At 38.9% G+C, this 15,428-nt stretch overlaps 1 pseudogene; it reads right to left on the bottom strand.

Moving 5' to 3' along the window:
- Positions 1 to 915: 915 nt before the first annotated feature.
- On the bottom strand, positions 916 to 2,376 carry LOC105522266 (annotated as a pseudogene).
- Positions 2,377 to 15,428: the final 13,052 nt, after the last annotated feature.

Genomic DNA, 15,428 nt, shown 5'->3' with positions numbered 1-15,428 from the left:
GTAGGCTCTGGTGTCTACTGTTCCTTTCTTTGTGTCCATGTGCACTCAATGTTTAGGTCCCACTAATAAGTGAGCACATGGAGTATTTGGTTTTCTGTTCTTGCGTTAATTTTTTTTAACTGCATTGTAGAGTGGAAAACATGTTTATTAACATTCAAACTCCCTCATACAAGGCCATTTAAAAATTGTATAAGTATTTTGATTATACATTAGTCTACATTTTCTACATAATTACAATGATGTATAATATAATGTAGCTTTTCATAATACATTGTTTCAAGACATCATTAGTTCTGTTAAACATAAGTCACTTACTTTCAAATCCAATACTTGAATAATTTCCTCTGTGCATAGTTTAGCAGGGCTAATTAGCATAAGATGCCATTTATTAAGAGCTACATGATCTGAGCGTTAACAGTTGCTGAAGTTTGGTATTTTTATGCAGCATTTTCTTTTTGCTTTGATAACAATACCACAAAACTCTTAAGGATACTGAAATTTAGTAAGTAAAGTTCAGAGACATTACTTTAGCTATTGAATCAAATCTCCACATAGCACTATAGTAATTAAAACGTTAAAAAAAAAAAAATGTTGAAATCTGCACTGGTATAGACTGCTCCTGTCAGGATAAGACTCTTTGGAACAGAAAGGGAAAAGACTGCTTTGAGCTTCTTTGTGCTGATAGGAGGAAAGGCACTGAATTACCTTGTTGCCTCTCACTAATGATGGAAGGTCGGGTAAATGCCAGAACATATTCCAACTCAAAAACTCTAGGTAACTTTACCGAGGTAGAAGCTGCGTTATTTCATGTTAGGTAGCTGTAGCACTGACCTCACATATAAAATGCAAAACACTTAAATACTGTGATCTAGGTCTTAATTGAAAGCTATACTGAGGACTTTTTGTTGTTGTTGTTGTTTTGGCTATACTTTCATTCCAAAAGAAGAGCTGAAATGATGCTTGAGTTACAGCACCAGTCTACTATTATCAGTGAAGAAGTACACTCTTGCAGATAAACACCAGATCAAAAGTCCTTTTTCAGCAATTTTATTAAATTGTAGAATACTAAAAAATAAGTTATTTCTATGGAAATCTTTGAAGGGAGTAAAAAAATTAAACTAAAGTATATACCTAAACATTTTAAAGGGAAATAAACCAATCATCTTCTGAAAGTCAAACAGTATTTGCTATGTTGTAATCCCATTCACCATTAGGCTGCAACTGGACCAAAACATTATGTTCATTAGTTTTGTTTTCCTCATCACTACTATTGGTATCTTCATTGTCATCTTCCTCATAGTCTAAAGATTTGGTCATGTTCTGATGTAAGCAGGATTCTGACAAAGCCCCAAATGACTGGGCACTGACAGAAGCTAAAGGTCTAACTAAAGGAGTATGTTCTGTCACTTCATTTTATTCTTGACTGCCATCTGTGTCAGAGTCTGAATTGCCTTGAGAAGAAACTTTTTGCTTGCACACCGGATAGGTTTTTTTGGTTTTTAGTTAGTCAAGGGTCTACACACTTGCAGTGATAAGCATGGGAACAGGGAAGGATTCTGAGCTTCTCTTCATCTTCCTGCTCATCTGAACAAATGGCACATACATCATACTCATCTCCTTTCTTGAATTTATGTAATCTTAAGTTGATCTTTATGAAGTCTGTTTCTTCTAGCTCTATGTCTATCCTGGAAAAATTTTGTGATCCAATAGAAATGAAAGCATATTTCCATAAAACAAATGTCCATGTCAGCTTTATTTGTAATAGCCAAAAACATGAAAATGACTATAAAGATGAGACAGATGCCCACTATGATAAGGAAGGCAATTAGGTAGCATTCCAAGGGAAGACTAAATTCTGGAACTAAGATAAGGTGGCCCCCTTATCTTAGTTGTGAATTCATCTTTCAGAGAATTAGCTGATGATTCACCAATAAAGACAGATGGAATGTCAGTTGTCTTTAGTACCTCAATGTCGTTGGATTCCATGCTGAGGTCAACAGAATCAATATCATGAACTATGGCTGCTTTGTATTCTGCTCTCTGTGCATTTAAAACCTTTGTATCAAAATTACAATCAAGTCTTCTGATTAACACAATGAAAGTGCCAGATGAATTGTCTTTTACTGGTTGAGGCACTATGGGTTTACACGCATTCTCTGGTTTTGAGTTAATAAAAAAACCCTTTAAACCTTCAGCTGGAAGTCTATAACCAAATCTTGCAGGAAGGTCATCAAATGTCTGAGATGTATTTTCAAAGTTATATGCTGAAATGTCTGCTTCCACGGGCAGTAGGTTTAAGAATGCAAAGAGCTAGACAGTCAAGATGGTGTAGACTTGTATGACTGACAACATAAGCATCCCTGCGGAGAGCAGCATCTTGTTGTAAAATCACCTGGAAGTCCAGCCCTCGCAACACAAACAGTCTTGCCGGCCACGTCACAGGAGAAGTCCCTACCTTGACTTCATGACTGAATATCCGCACTGACCCCACAGCCCGGAGTAGGAGCAGGGATGATAACACTTCTTGTGTTAATTTGTTAGGATAATGGCCTCTAGCTGCATCTTGCAAATGACATGATTTTGTTCTTTTTTATGGTTGTGTAGCATTCCATGGTGCATATGTACCACATTTTCTTTATCCAGTCCCCCAATGATGGGCATCTAGGTGGATTCCATGCCTGTACTTTTGTGCATAGTGCTGCAATAAGCACATGCCTGTGTCTTTTTGGCAGAACAGTTTATATTCCTTTGGGTATATACCCAAATATTGGATTGTTGGGTCAAATGGTAATTCTACTTTGAGCTCTTTGAAAATTCACCAAACTGCTTTCCAAAGTGGCTAGGAACTAATTTACATTCTCACTAGTAGTGTATAAACTTCCCCATTTCACTGCAAACTCACCAACATCTGTAATTTTTTGACTTTTTAGTAATAGCCATTCTGACTGGTGTAAGATGGTATCTCACTGTGGTTCTGATTTTCATTTCTCTGATGATTAGTGATGTTGAACATTTTTTCATATGGTTGGCCACATGTATGTCTTTTGAGAAGTGTCTGTCCTAGTCCTTTGCCCTTTTTTTTTTTTTGAGACAGAGTCTCGTTCTGCCAGGGTGGAGAGCAGTGGTGCAATCTCGGCTCATTGCAAGCTCCGCCTCCCGGGTTCATGCCATTCTCCTTCCTCAGCCTCCCAAGTAGCTGGGACTACAGGCGCATGCCACCATACCAGGATAATTTTTTGTATTTTTAGTAGAGACGGGGTTTCATCATGTTAGTCAGGATGGTCTCGATCTCCTGACCTTGTGATCTGCCTGCCTTGGCCTCCCAAAGTGCTGGGATTACAGGCATGAGCCACAGTGCCTGGCCCCATTATTTTTTGGCTTGTTGATTTGTTTAAGTTCCTTATGGATTCTGAATATTATACCTTTGTCAGAGGAAGAGTTTGCAAATATTTTCTCCCATTCTGTAGGTTATCTGTTTATTTTATTAATAGTTTCTTTTGCTGTACAAAAACTATTTAGTTTAATTAGGTCCCACTTGTCAATTTTTGGTTTTGTTGCAATTGCTTTTGAAATCTTTATCATGAAATCTTTGCAAGGATTTATGTCCAGAATGGTATTTCCTAGGTTTTCTTCTAGAGTTTTTACAGCTTTATGTTTTACATTTAAGTCTTTAATCCATCTTGAGTTAATTTTTATATATAATGTAAGGAAGGGGTCCCGTTTTTATCTTCTGCATATGGCTAGCCTGTTATCTTTATCGACTAGGAACTCCTTTCTCCATTGCTTATTGTTGTCACTTCTGTCAAAGATCAGATCATTGTAGGTACATAACTTTATTTCTGGGTCCTCACACTTGTTTCTCTGGTATATGCCTCTGTTTTTGTACCATTACCATGCTGTTATGATTACTGTAGCTTTATAGTATACTTTGATATCAGGGAGTGTGATGCCTTTGGTTTTAGTTTTGTTTTTTGGTTTTTCGTGGTTTTTTGTTTTTTTTTTTTTTCTTGGAATTGCTTTGGCTATTCAGGCTCTTTTTTGGTTCTATGTGTATTTTGGAATAGTTTTTTCTAATTCTGTAAAAAATGTCATTGGTAGTCTAATAGGAATAGCATTGAACTGTATATTGCTTTGGACAATGTATTAGTCCATTTTCATTCTACTGATAAAGACATATCTGAGACTGAGTAATTTATAAAGAAAAAGAGGTTTAATGGACTCAGAGTTCTACATGGCTAGAGAGGCCTCACAATTATGGGAGAAGGCCAAAGGCAAGTCTTACATGGCAGCAGCAAGAGAAAATGAGAGCCAAGCAAAGGGGGAAACCAGTTATAAAACTGTTAGATCTTTTGAGACTTATTCACTACCACAAGAACAGTATGGAAAAATCTGCCCCCATGATTCAATTATCTATCACTGAGTCCCTCCCACAACACATGGGAATTATGGGAGCTACAATTCAAGATGAGATTTGGGTGGGTACACAACTAAACCATATCATTCCACTGCTGGCCCCTCCTAAGTCTCATGCCCTCACATTGCAAAGCCCATCATGCTTTCCCAACAGTCCCCCAAAGCCTTAACTCATTTCAGTATTAACTCAAAAGTCCACAGTCCAAAGTCTCATCTGAAACAAGGCAAGTCCCTTCCACCTGTGAGCCTATAAAATCAAAGCCAAGTTCAGTTACTTCCTAGATAAAATGGGGGTACAGGCATTGAATAAATACACTCATTCCAAATGGGAGAAATTGGCCAAAACAAAGGGGTTAAAGGCCTCATGCAGTCTGAAATTCAGTGGGGCAATAAAATCTTAAAGTCCAAAATGATCTCCTTTGACTCCATGTCTCACATCTGGGTCATGCAGATACAAGAGGTGGGTTCCCATGGTCTTGGGCAGCTCTGCCCCTGTGACTTTGCAGGGTACGGCCTCCCTCCCAGCTGCTTTTATGGGCTGACTTCGAGTGTCAGTGGCTTTTCCAGGTGCATGATGCAAGATGTCAGTGGATCTACCATTCTGGAGTCCGGAGGATGGTGGCCCTCTTCTCACAGCTCTGCTAGCCAGTGCCCCAGTGGGGACTCTGTGTGGGGGCTTCAAGCTCACATTTCCCTTCTGCATTGCCCTAGCAGAGGTTCTCCATGAGGGCCCCACCCCTGCAGCAAACTTCTGCCTGGACATCCAAGCATTTCTATACATCCTCTGAAATCTAGGCAGAGATTCCCAAATCTCAATTCTTGACCTCTGTGCACCCACAGGCTCAACACCACATGGAAGCTGCCAAGACTTGGGGCTTGCATCCTCTGAAGCCACGGACTGAGCTGTACCTTGGCCCCTTTTAGGCATGGCTAGAGTGGCTGGGATGCAGGATATGAAGTCCCTAGGCTGCACATACCAGGGGGGCCTCCGGCTTGGCCAAGGAAACCATTTTATCCTCCTAGGCCTCCAGGCCTATGATGATAGGGCAGACCATGAATGCCCTATGACATGCCCTGGAGACATTTTCCCCATTGTCTTGGTGATTAACATTTGGCTCCTCATTACCTATGCAAATTTCTATAGCTGGCTTGAATTTCTCCTCAGAAAATGGGTTTTTCTTTTCCTTCACATCATCAGACTACAAATTTTCCAAACTTGTATGATTTCCCTTTTAAAACTGAATGCTTTTCACAGCACTCAAATCACCTCTTGAATGTTTTACTGCTTAGAAATTTCTTCCACCAGATACCTAAATCATCTCCCTCAAGTTCAAAGTTTCACAAATCTCTACGGCAGGTGCAAAAGGTCACTAGTCTCTTTGCTAAAACATAGCAAGAGTCATCTTTATTCCAGTTCCCAACAAGTTCCTCATCACCATCTGAGACTATCTTAGCCTGGATTTCATTGTCCATGTCATTATCAGCATTTTGGTCAAAGCCATTCAACAAGTCTCTAGGGAGTTCCAAACTTTCCCACATTGTCTTGTCTTCTTCTGAGCCCCTCACACTGTTCCAACCTCTTCTTGTTACACAGTTCCAAAGTCACTCTCACATTTTCAGGTATCTTTACAGCAGCACTCCACTCCTGGTACCAATTTACTGTATTAGTTCATTTTCATGCTGCTGATAAAGACATACCTGAAACTGGGTAATTTACAAAGAAAAAGAGGTTCAATGGACTCACAGTTCCACGTGGCTTGGGAGGCCTTATAATCACAGTGGAAAGCAAAAGGCATATCTTACACGCAACAGGCAAGAGTGAATGAGAGCCATGTGAAGGGGGAAATCCCTTATAAAACCATCAGATCGCATGAGACTTATTCACTACCATGAGAACAGTCTGAGAGAAACTGCCCCCATGATGTAATTATCTCTCACCAGGTTCCTCCCACAATACATGGGAATTAAGCAAGCTACAATTCAAGATGAGATTTGGGTGGGGACACAGCCAAACTATATCAGGAAGTATAACCATTTTAACAATATTGAATCTTCCTGTCCATGGTATGGAATTTTTTTTATTTGTTTGTGTTGTCTCTGATTTCTTTCAGCAGTGTTTTATAATTCTCATTGTAGAGATACTTCACTTCTCTGGCTAGCTATATTTCTAAGTATTTTATTCTTTTTGTGGCCATTGTTAATAGGATTGTGTTCTTTACTCGGCACTCAGTTGGGATGTTATTCATGTATAGAAATGCTACAGATTTTTGTATCATGACTTTGTATCTTGAAACTTTGCTGAAGTTCTTTGTCAGATCTAGGAGCCTTAGGGCAGAGACTATGGTGTTTTCTAGGTATAGAATCATATCACCTGTAAATAAAAATAGTTTGGCTTTCTCTCTTCATGTTTGGATGCCTTTTATTTCTTTCTCTTGCCTGATTGCTCTGGCTAGGAATCTGGTACTATGTTAAATAGGAATAGTGAAAGTAGGCATCTCTGCCTTGTTCCAGTTCTCAAAGAGAATGTTTCTAGATTTTGTCCATTCAGTATATGCCAGTTGTGGGTTGGTCATAGATGGCTCATTTTGAGGTATACCTAGTTATTGAGGATTTTTAACACGAAAGAATGTTGAATTTTGTCAAAAGCCATTTCTGCATTTACTAAGATGATCTTTTTTTTTGTTTTTAGTTCTGTTTATGTGATTAATCACATTTATTGATTTGGGTATGTTAAACCAACCTTGCATTCCAGGAATCAAGCCTGCTTGATCATGGTGGACTAGCTTTTTGATGTGCTTCTGGACTTGGTTTACTAGTATTTTGTTGAGAACGTCTGCGTCCATGTTTATCAGGAATACTGACCTAAAGTTTTCTTTTTTTGCTGTGTCTCTACCAGGCTTTGGTATCAGCATGATGCTGGCCTAATAGAATGCGTTAGGGAGGGGACCCTCCTCCTCAATTATTTGGAATAGTTTCAGTTGAATTGGTACCAGCTCTTCTTTCTATGTCTGGTAGAATTCAGCTGTGAATCCATCTAGTGTAGGACCTTTTCTTGTTGGTAGGATTTTTATTACTGATTCAATTTCATAATGCCTTATTGATCTGTCCAGGGTTTCAGTTCCTTCTTGGTTCAATCTTAGAAGGCTGTACATTTCTAGGAATGTATTCATTTCTTCTGGGTTTTCTAGTTTATGTGCATAGAGGTGTTCCTAATAGTTTCCAAGGGTTTTTTTTGCTTCTATAGGGTCAGTGGTAATGTCCCCTTTGTCATTTCTGATTGCATTTATTTGGATCTTACCAAAGATTGATAGCTAGTAGTCTATCAATCTTATCCTTTCAAGAACCAACTGTTGGTTTCATTGGTCTTTGTATGGATTTTTATGTCTCCATTTCATTCAGTTCATCTCTGATTTTGGTTATTTCTTTTCTCCTACTAGCTTTGGGATCAGTTTCCTCTTGTTTTTCTAGTTCCTCTAGGTGATGCTAGGTTGTTAATTTGAGATCTTCCTTTTTTGATGTGGGTGAGTAGGTGATTAGTGCTGTAAACTTTCCTCTTAACCCTGTTTACAACAGATGAGTTTAGGTCCCAATATATCTGTTTTAGATCTCAAATATCTTTGAAATTTTCTGCCTTACTGATCTAATACTGTCACTGGGGTGATTTAGTCTCCTACTATTATTGTGTGGTTATCTAAATCTCTTCGTAGGCCTCTAAGAACTTGATTTATGAATCTGGATGCTCCAGTGTTGGATGCATAACACTTAAGATAGTTAAGTCTTCTTGTTGAGTTGAAACTTTTATCATTATGCTATGCCCTTCTTTGTCCTTTTTTATTATTATTGGTTTAAAGTCTATTTGTCTGAAATAAAAATAGCAACTCCTGATCTTTTCTGTTTTCATTTGCTTGATAGATCTTCCTCCATCTCTTTACTTTGAGCCTGTGGGTTTCATTGCATGTGAGATTGGTCTCTTGAAGACAGCATACAGTTGGTCCATGCTGTTTCATCCAACTTGCCACTCTGTGCCTTTTAAGTGGGACATTTATCCTGTTTACAGTTAAGGTTAATATTGAAATGATGTGGATTTGATCCTATTATGTTGGTTTTGGTTTCTATGTAGACTTGATTACAGTTGCTTTATAGTGTCAATGGTCTATGTACTTAAGTTTGTTTTTGTGCTGGCAGTAATGGTCTTTTTGTTTCCATGTTTAGTATTCCTTTAAGAACCTCTTATAAGGCAAGTTGAGGGGTGATGAATTCCCTTAGCATTTGCTTGCTGAAAATTATTTTATTTCTCCTTAGTTTTGCTGGATATGAAATTCTTGGTTGGAATTGATTATCCTTAAGGATGCTAAATATACGTCCCCAATCTTTTATGGCTTGTAGAGTTTCTGCTAAAAGTCTGCTGGTAGTCTGATGGGGTTCTCTTTGAAGGTGACCTGCTCCCTCTCTCTAGCTGCCTTTGATATTTTTCCTTTTACTTTGACCTTGTAGAATCTGATGACCATTTCCTTGGGGATGGTCATCTTGGATAGTATCTTGATGGGTTCTCTGAATTTCCTGAATTTGAATGTCAACATATCTAGCAAGGCTGGGGAAATTTTCATGGTTAATATTCTTAAGTATGTTTTCCAAATTGCTTGCTCTCTCTCCTTCTCTTTCAGGGATGCCAATAAGTCGTAGGTTTGGTCTCTTTACAAAATCTCATATTTCTCAGAGATTGTGTTCATTTTTTTAAATTCTTTTTTCTGTGTTTTTAAATGACTGAGTTGATTGAAAGAACTGGTATTCAGGCTATGGGATTCTTTCCTCAGCTTAGTCTATTCTGCTGTTAATATTATGTTGGTGCAAAAGTAATTACTTTTGCACTAATACTTCTAATTGTATTAAGAAATTATTGTAGTGAGTTTTTCAGCTTTATCAAATCAATTTGATTATTTCCTAAAATGGCTATCTTGTCTTTCAGCTCTTGAATCCTTCTACTGTATTTCTTAGATTCCTTAGATTGGGTTTCAACTTTCTCCCGAATTTCGATGATCTTCATTGCTATCCAGATTTTGAATTCTATGTCTGTCATTTCAGCCATTTAATTCTGGTTAAGAACCATTGCTAGGAAGCTAGTGCAGTCATTTGGAGGTAAGAAGACACTGGCTTTTTGAGTTTCCAGAGATCTTGTGCTGGTTCCTTCTCATCTGTGTGAGCTGATGTTTCCTTAATCTTTGAAGTTGACATTCTTCCAATGGGGCTTTTTGCTCTTATATCCTTTGATGCCTTTGAGGGTTTGACTGTGGTATCAGTTGGGTTTAGTTCACTGACTTTATTTCTTAATAATTTCAGTGGGCCAAGGCTCAGCTCAGCATTCAAAGGCTGTGTGCTCCAACCCTGGGGGCTGAGACCAGGCCCACAGCTTTTTTTCCTGGCTCCTTGAGGTTAAGAAATTATTGTAGTGAGTTTTCTGTGCTAAAAGATCTGAGATGTTGCTGCTGGCAACACCACCCTGATGTGGGGGGTGCCTGCAAAAGCACTTCATTGTCGAGGGGTGGCAATAAGGTCAAAGCACATGCAGACAACAGCAGGGCAGCAGCAGGGTGGTGGACTGTGCACATGCATGTGCTAGTTGTAGGACAGCAGCAGTGCAGTTCACACACGCATGTGCATACACCAGCAAAGTGTTGGGGGAAGGCTGCAAGCAGATGCGCACTGGCTGGGTCCATCTGCAAAAGCTCTCTCATGGTTAGGCAGTGTCTACCAGCAAACAAGCTATGGTGGTGGCCACTGAGAAGCACCCCAGTTAGGCATCTGAGGCTGTGCTGTGAGTGAGTGCAGCCTTGCATGAACCCTGGGAGAGACCAGCAGACAAGGGACACCCAAATCAGACTGGCTCTGTCCCATGTGGCAAGATAGACCTGTTCTGTCCAGGTCCAACAATCAACAAAGGCCAAAGCTACCTGAAGGAGCATGGCAAGCCTTGGGGGATGGGTGTCCCTGTCCATGCTCTACTGTAGCTATTCCTGAGCCAAACTATGTGAGCTCCATGCAGGCTGGACTCCTGTTCCTGCCAACTCTCCAAGCAGCTCTCCCTGCCAGCTCAAATGTCCATGGGGCCATAAAGTCTCCTGCAGCTAGGATTCCAGAGGTCTTTGGTGAGAATGGACCAACTCCATACCTATTTAACTCGCATTTTCCCCAGGAGCTACCTGGGATCAGAAACAAGATCTAGTGCTCAGCAACCCAATGCAGGGTTCCCAGCTTCTTTGTCCTTCAGTCTACCATCTGTATCATCCTCTGTCCACATTCAATGCCTTCCTTTCAATAATCTGCTTGGAGTGTGCCAGTTTTCTTGCTGGTCTGGTCCCCCAGTGGGGGAAGCTCTTCTTGGCTGTGTCTTGTCGGTTCCTCTTTTTGTAACTACTCTAAATGAAGGGTTCAATTTTCTAATCAAATCTATGTTTTAAATTCAGAGTAATTACAAAATTTTCAGCTTATAGATCTCCATTTAGGGATAGTTGTAAGTATTTCAATTTATAATAAAAATAAAAAGTATAGAGTGGCTAATAGACAACTAGGATTTATACTTACAGCTTTGCACTCCATCTCCCGTAAATTTTGGAGTTTTCGCTTTCATAAACATTTACTAGTGCCCTCTGGTGACAATATACATAAGAATAAATATGTGTAACACAGGCTCCTCTTCTCATAATGCTGCTTTTCTTTAGAAAACGGAAATTGAGATTATTTAGATAAAAATGAAACTGACTTCACTCTTCCTGGCCTCCTTCCATGGAATGAAACATGTGAATTTATATATTTGCCTCTTTTCCATTGGTTTCTATTTCTCATAATTCTAAACATTGAATAATCAGCTTGGAAATTATGCAGCGATAACAAGAATATTCCCTGGTACATCTTATATCTTCAGCTTTTGGGGTTTTTTTCAGCCTACTTTCATCTTTTTATTTCCTTCATGAGGAAAGGAAAGGACAGGAAGACATAAATGTGCTTATTTACATCCCTACTTCCTTTCATACTGCAGAGCACCCACTGACCTCAGGCTACCCTCATATGAATACATAGCGTCTATTTGCAATACACCTCTCCCCAACTCCCTGTAGTCCAGTCTGAATCAGGTCTAGCAACAACAACAACAAATGCCTCAGAGCTACCACAAATGAACAGTGGCTACAAATCTGATGGAAACATTATAAAAGATTTTTATTTATTTGTCTTTCTCTAATAAAGATTCTTCTTTTAATATTTAAAAAATTCCATTGAATGATTGGACAATGAAGGTTATAAAATTACCATTTGCGCCATTATAATTTTGATGAAAATATTAATAGTAACTTTATCTACCTCTTCCAAACAAAGACAGAGAAAAAGATAGGTGGCCTGGAATCTTGAGGAGGGGGAAGTATGAACTATTATGGCCTTTTATGAGATAAGCCTCTTCTAAAATGTTATTAGTATCTTTTAATCCTTTGGCAACAGCCTGTGGCATTCCTTAAATAACTGGCCCACCAGTGAAAGAGTCATATACCTTCTGTATGACAAGTGGGCCTGCCAGTCTGTTTGCTTCTGTCTCATTCATCTGCTAAACCACATGGTTTGATTTTCCTTAATGTGGTTAGGACAGAGTAGGGAGATAAAAGAATACTGGGAACACAAAATCTTTCTGTGTTGTTTTTTATTGTTTCAGCTTTATATTTGTTTAAAAACCTGCTTCACATAGTTTTGGTTTTTGTTGGTGGTGGTTTATTGTTTCAACTTTATATTTGGTTAAAAACTGCCATGGACTTTCTTACATTTAAAGGATCAGTGTAAAGTCTCCCAGTGCCCAGTGGATTTCCACAAAACATTACTCCCATTAAATGCTCCATGAAATAAAGATTCTGTAGTCATATAAACTTGGGAAACAGTACAACTACATCTCCCTTCTGGAGATTCACAAGGCAAGGTAGAAAGTTAAAAGTTTCAGAGTAGTCATGTAAGAAAGAAAATGGTTTAATTTTGTTAACTCAGTGTTACCCAAGTTTACCTGACCACATTGTTTTTTCACGTAACACTTTGGCATCAAGCTAGTGTTCAAAGACTATACTTTTGGAAATGCTGACTTTAAAGTCTCATAAGCCAGCAGGTTTTATTATGTACTATTTCAGTATAATGAGTTATTTTCCTATTTAACTTTTATTCTATGTACATGTTTGTTTGTTTACAAATTCACAGAAATAAAGCTAGACCAGTAGTTTCCAACCACAGATCATCTTGCCCCCCAGGGACACTTGATGATGTCTGAAGATATGTTTGTTTGTCACAACTTGGCAGTTGCTAATAATATCTAGTTGGTGTGGGGTCAGGGATGATGCTAAACATCTCACAATGGATAGGACAGCTCCCCATAACAAAGAATTATCTGGCTTATATGTCAATAGTACCATGATTGTGAAATTATCATCTACACAGTGGTTAACTCTGAGAAGTGGGATTGCAGGTAGGGGTCAAAAGAGAAATGTTCATTTTTGATTTTATACAAGAATACTTTATTTACTTTTATAGTTAAAAATATAATCAATGTATATATATTATAGAAAAGTTTAAAAATACACCAAATATAAATTTAAAATTACCCTGACATAAAGATTGTTGAATGCTGTTAGAAGTACTAAAACATGAATGTACATTCTAACTCCACATCCCACCCAGATTTCTATAAATAGAAAAATACTATTAATAAATACACAAAAGCCTAGAATAACAGTAGGGGATGGTTGTGTAAGTCTCAAAAGCATATAAAAATCTCTGAAATATAGGAGGCAAGGGAGCTTACTGAAGGAGGAAATCAGACCTCCAAATTAATAGATGTGCAGAAGTAGCTTGAAAGGTACTTCAAGTCAAAGGTAACATACATGGGGAGCTGGAGGAGGTCTGTAGAAAACAGCAAGGTGATTTTGGGGAATCCACGGAAAGCGCAGACAGTTTATCTAATGCTGAGCAGCCCATTTACCTAATGCTGAGCAGCAGAGGACTTAGGTCCCAAACCAAAGCAATGAGTGTGGAGCCTCTTTAGTCCTGAGAGATAGGTTAGTGCCCAGTATAGATGGAAACTCTCTGAAGTTATGATGAGCCCCCATTCCTAGAATATCTCACTCACTCTAGAGCCCTTACCACCTCTCCCCAACAATCGTTAGAGATAAGGTAAAGTTTGAAAAAGAAATACACAGCATTCATAGATAGAACAAGAGAGAATCTAAAATAAGATTCTAAAAATATGTGTACATTAAGAATTTGAGGGCCAGGCACGTTGGCTCACACCTGTAATCCCAGCACTTTGGGAGGCTAAGGCAGGCAGATCATGAGGTCAGGAGTTTGAGCCCAGCCTTGCCAACATGGTGAAACCCCCTCTCTACTAAAGATGCAAAAAATTAGCCGGGTGTGGTGGTGTGCACCTATAATCCCAGCTACTCAGGAGGTTGAGGCAAGAGGATCACTTGAACTTGGGAGGCGGAGGTTGCAGTGAGCCGAGATTGCGCCATTGCACTCCAGCCTGGGCGACAGGGCAAGACTCTGTCTCAATAAAATAAAATAAAATAAAATAAAATAAGAATTTGAGAAAATAATTTTAGTCTTCACAATGACAGATGCTACAGCAAATTCACATTAGAGGAGTATGTCTTCACCTGAGGCAATTGGTGGAGCCTTCAATTTGTTGAAATACAGCAATTGACCTAGACTAAGGTGTAATTTTAAATTTAATGTAATATAGTTATGATGGGTGCTGTGAAGATGTTTTAGGAATATCTCAACCAATTTTCCTTACTTACATATTTTTCTGTGTATAAGAGTGATATGTAATAAAACCTATCTTGAAATAAGTCAAAAATTATTTCCATAAACATAAAATTAAAAATCAAGGTGAAAAAGTATTGTGTCATAGTTTCATTGGTAGTATTTTTGTTCTTTCACAGTGACATATAAAATAATGACATCTTATATAACATAAAATAGATATAAAAGCCATAAATTAAATATTAGCAAACTAGATCCATTAATATATGAAAAATATATTATATCTAAGCTGGCTTTAATTCCAAAAATGCAAGATTGTTTTAACTTAAGAAATCAATTAAATAATTCACCCTATTAGCAGATTAAAAGAGAAAAAGCATTTGATCTTCTACCTAAATGAAGAAAAAAGGCTCTTCGGAAAATCTAACATTCAGGCGTGATTATAGTCATGCTGACTAAGAATAGAAGAGAATCTCTTTAACCTAGTGTGATGGTTAATACTGAGTGTCAACTTGATTGGATTGAAGGATGCAAACTATTGTTTCTGGGAGTGTCTGTGAGGGTGTTTCCAAAGGAGATTAACATTTGAATCAGTGGACTGGGAGAGGCGGACCCACCCTCAATCTGGGTGGGCACAGTTGCCAGTACTGCCAGGATAAAAGCAGGCAGAGGAACATGGAAGGACTAGACTGGCTAAGTCTTCTGGCCTCCATCTTTCTCCCAATCTGGATGCTTTCTGCCCTCAAACATCAGACTTCAAGTTCTTCAGTTTTTGGACTTACACCAGTGGTTTGCCAGGAGCCCTCAGGCCTTTGGTAACAGACCGAAGACTGCACTGTCAGCTTCCCTACTTTTGAGTTTTTTGGACTCAGACTGCTCCTCAGCTTGCAGACAGCCTATTGTGGGACTTTACCTTGTGATCATGTGAGTCAGTACTACTTAATAAACTCCCTATCTTTTTTGTTTGTTTGTTTGTTCTTTGTTTTTTTTAGCCAGAGTCTTGCTCTGTCGCCCAGGCTGGAGTGCAGTGCTTTGATCTCCGCTCACTGCAAGGTCTGCCTCCTGGGTTCACGCCATTCTCCTGCCTCAGCCTCCCGAGAAGCTGGGACTACAGGCACCCACCACCTCACCTCGCTATTTTTTTGTATTTTTAGTAGAGACGGGGTTTCACCATGTTAGCCAGGATGGTCTCGATCTCCTGACCTCGTGATCCGCCCGCCTCAGCCTCCCAA

The sequence above is a fragment of the Colobus angolensis genome, unplaced genomic scaffold, assembly GCF_000951035.1.
Source record: "Colobus angolensis palliatus isolate OR3802 unplaced genomic scaffold, Cang.pa_1.0 Scaffold422, whole genome shotgun sequence".
Taxonomy (NCBI): Eukaryota; Metazoa; Chordata; class Mammalia; order Primates; family Cercopithecidae; genus Colobus; species Colobus angolensis.
This window is presented reverse-complemented; position numbering and strand designations above follow the sequence as displayed.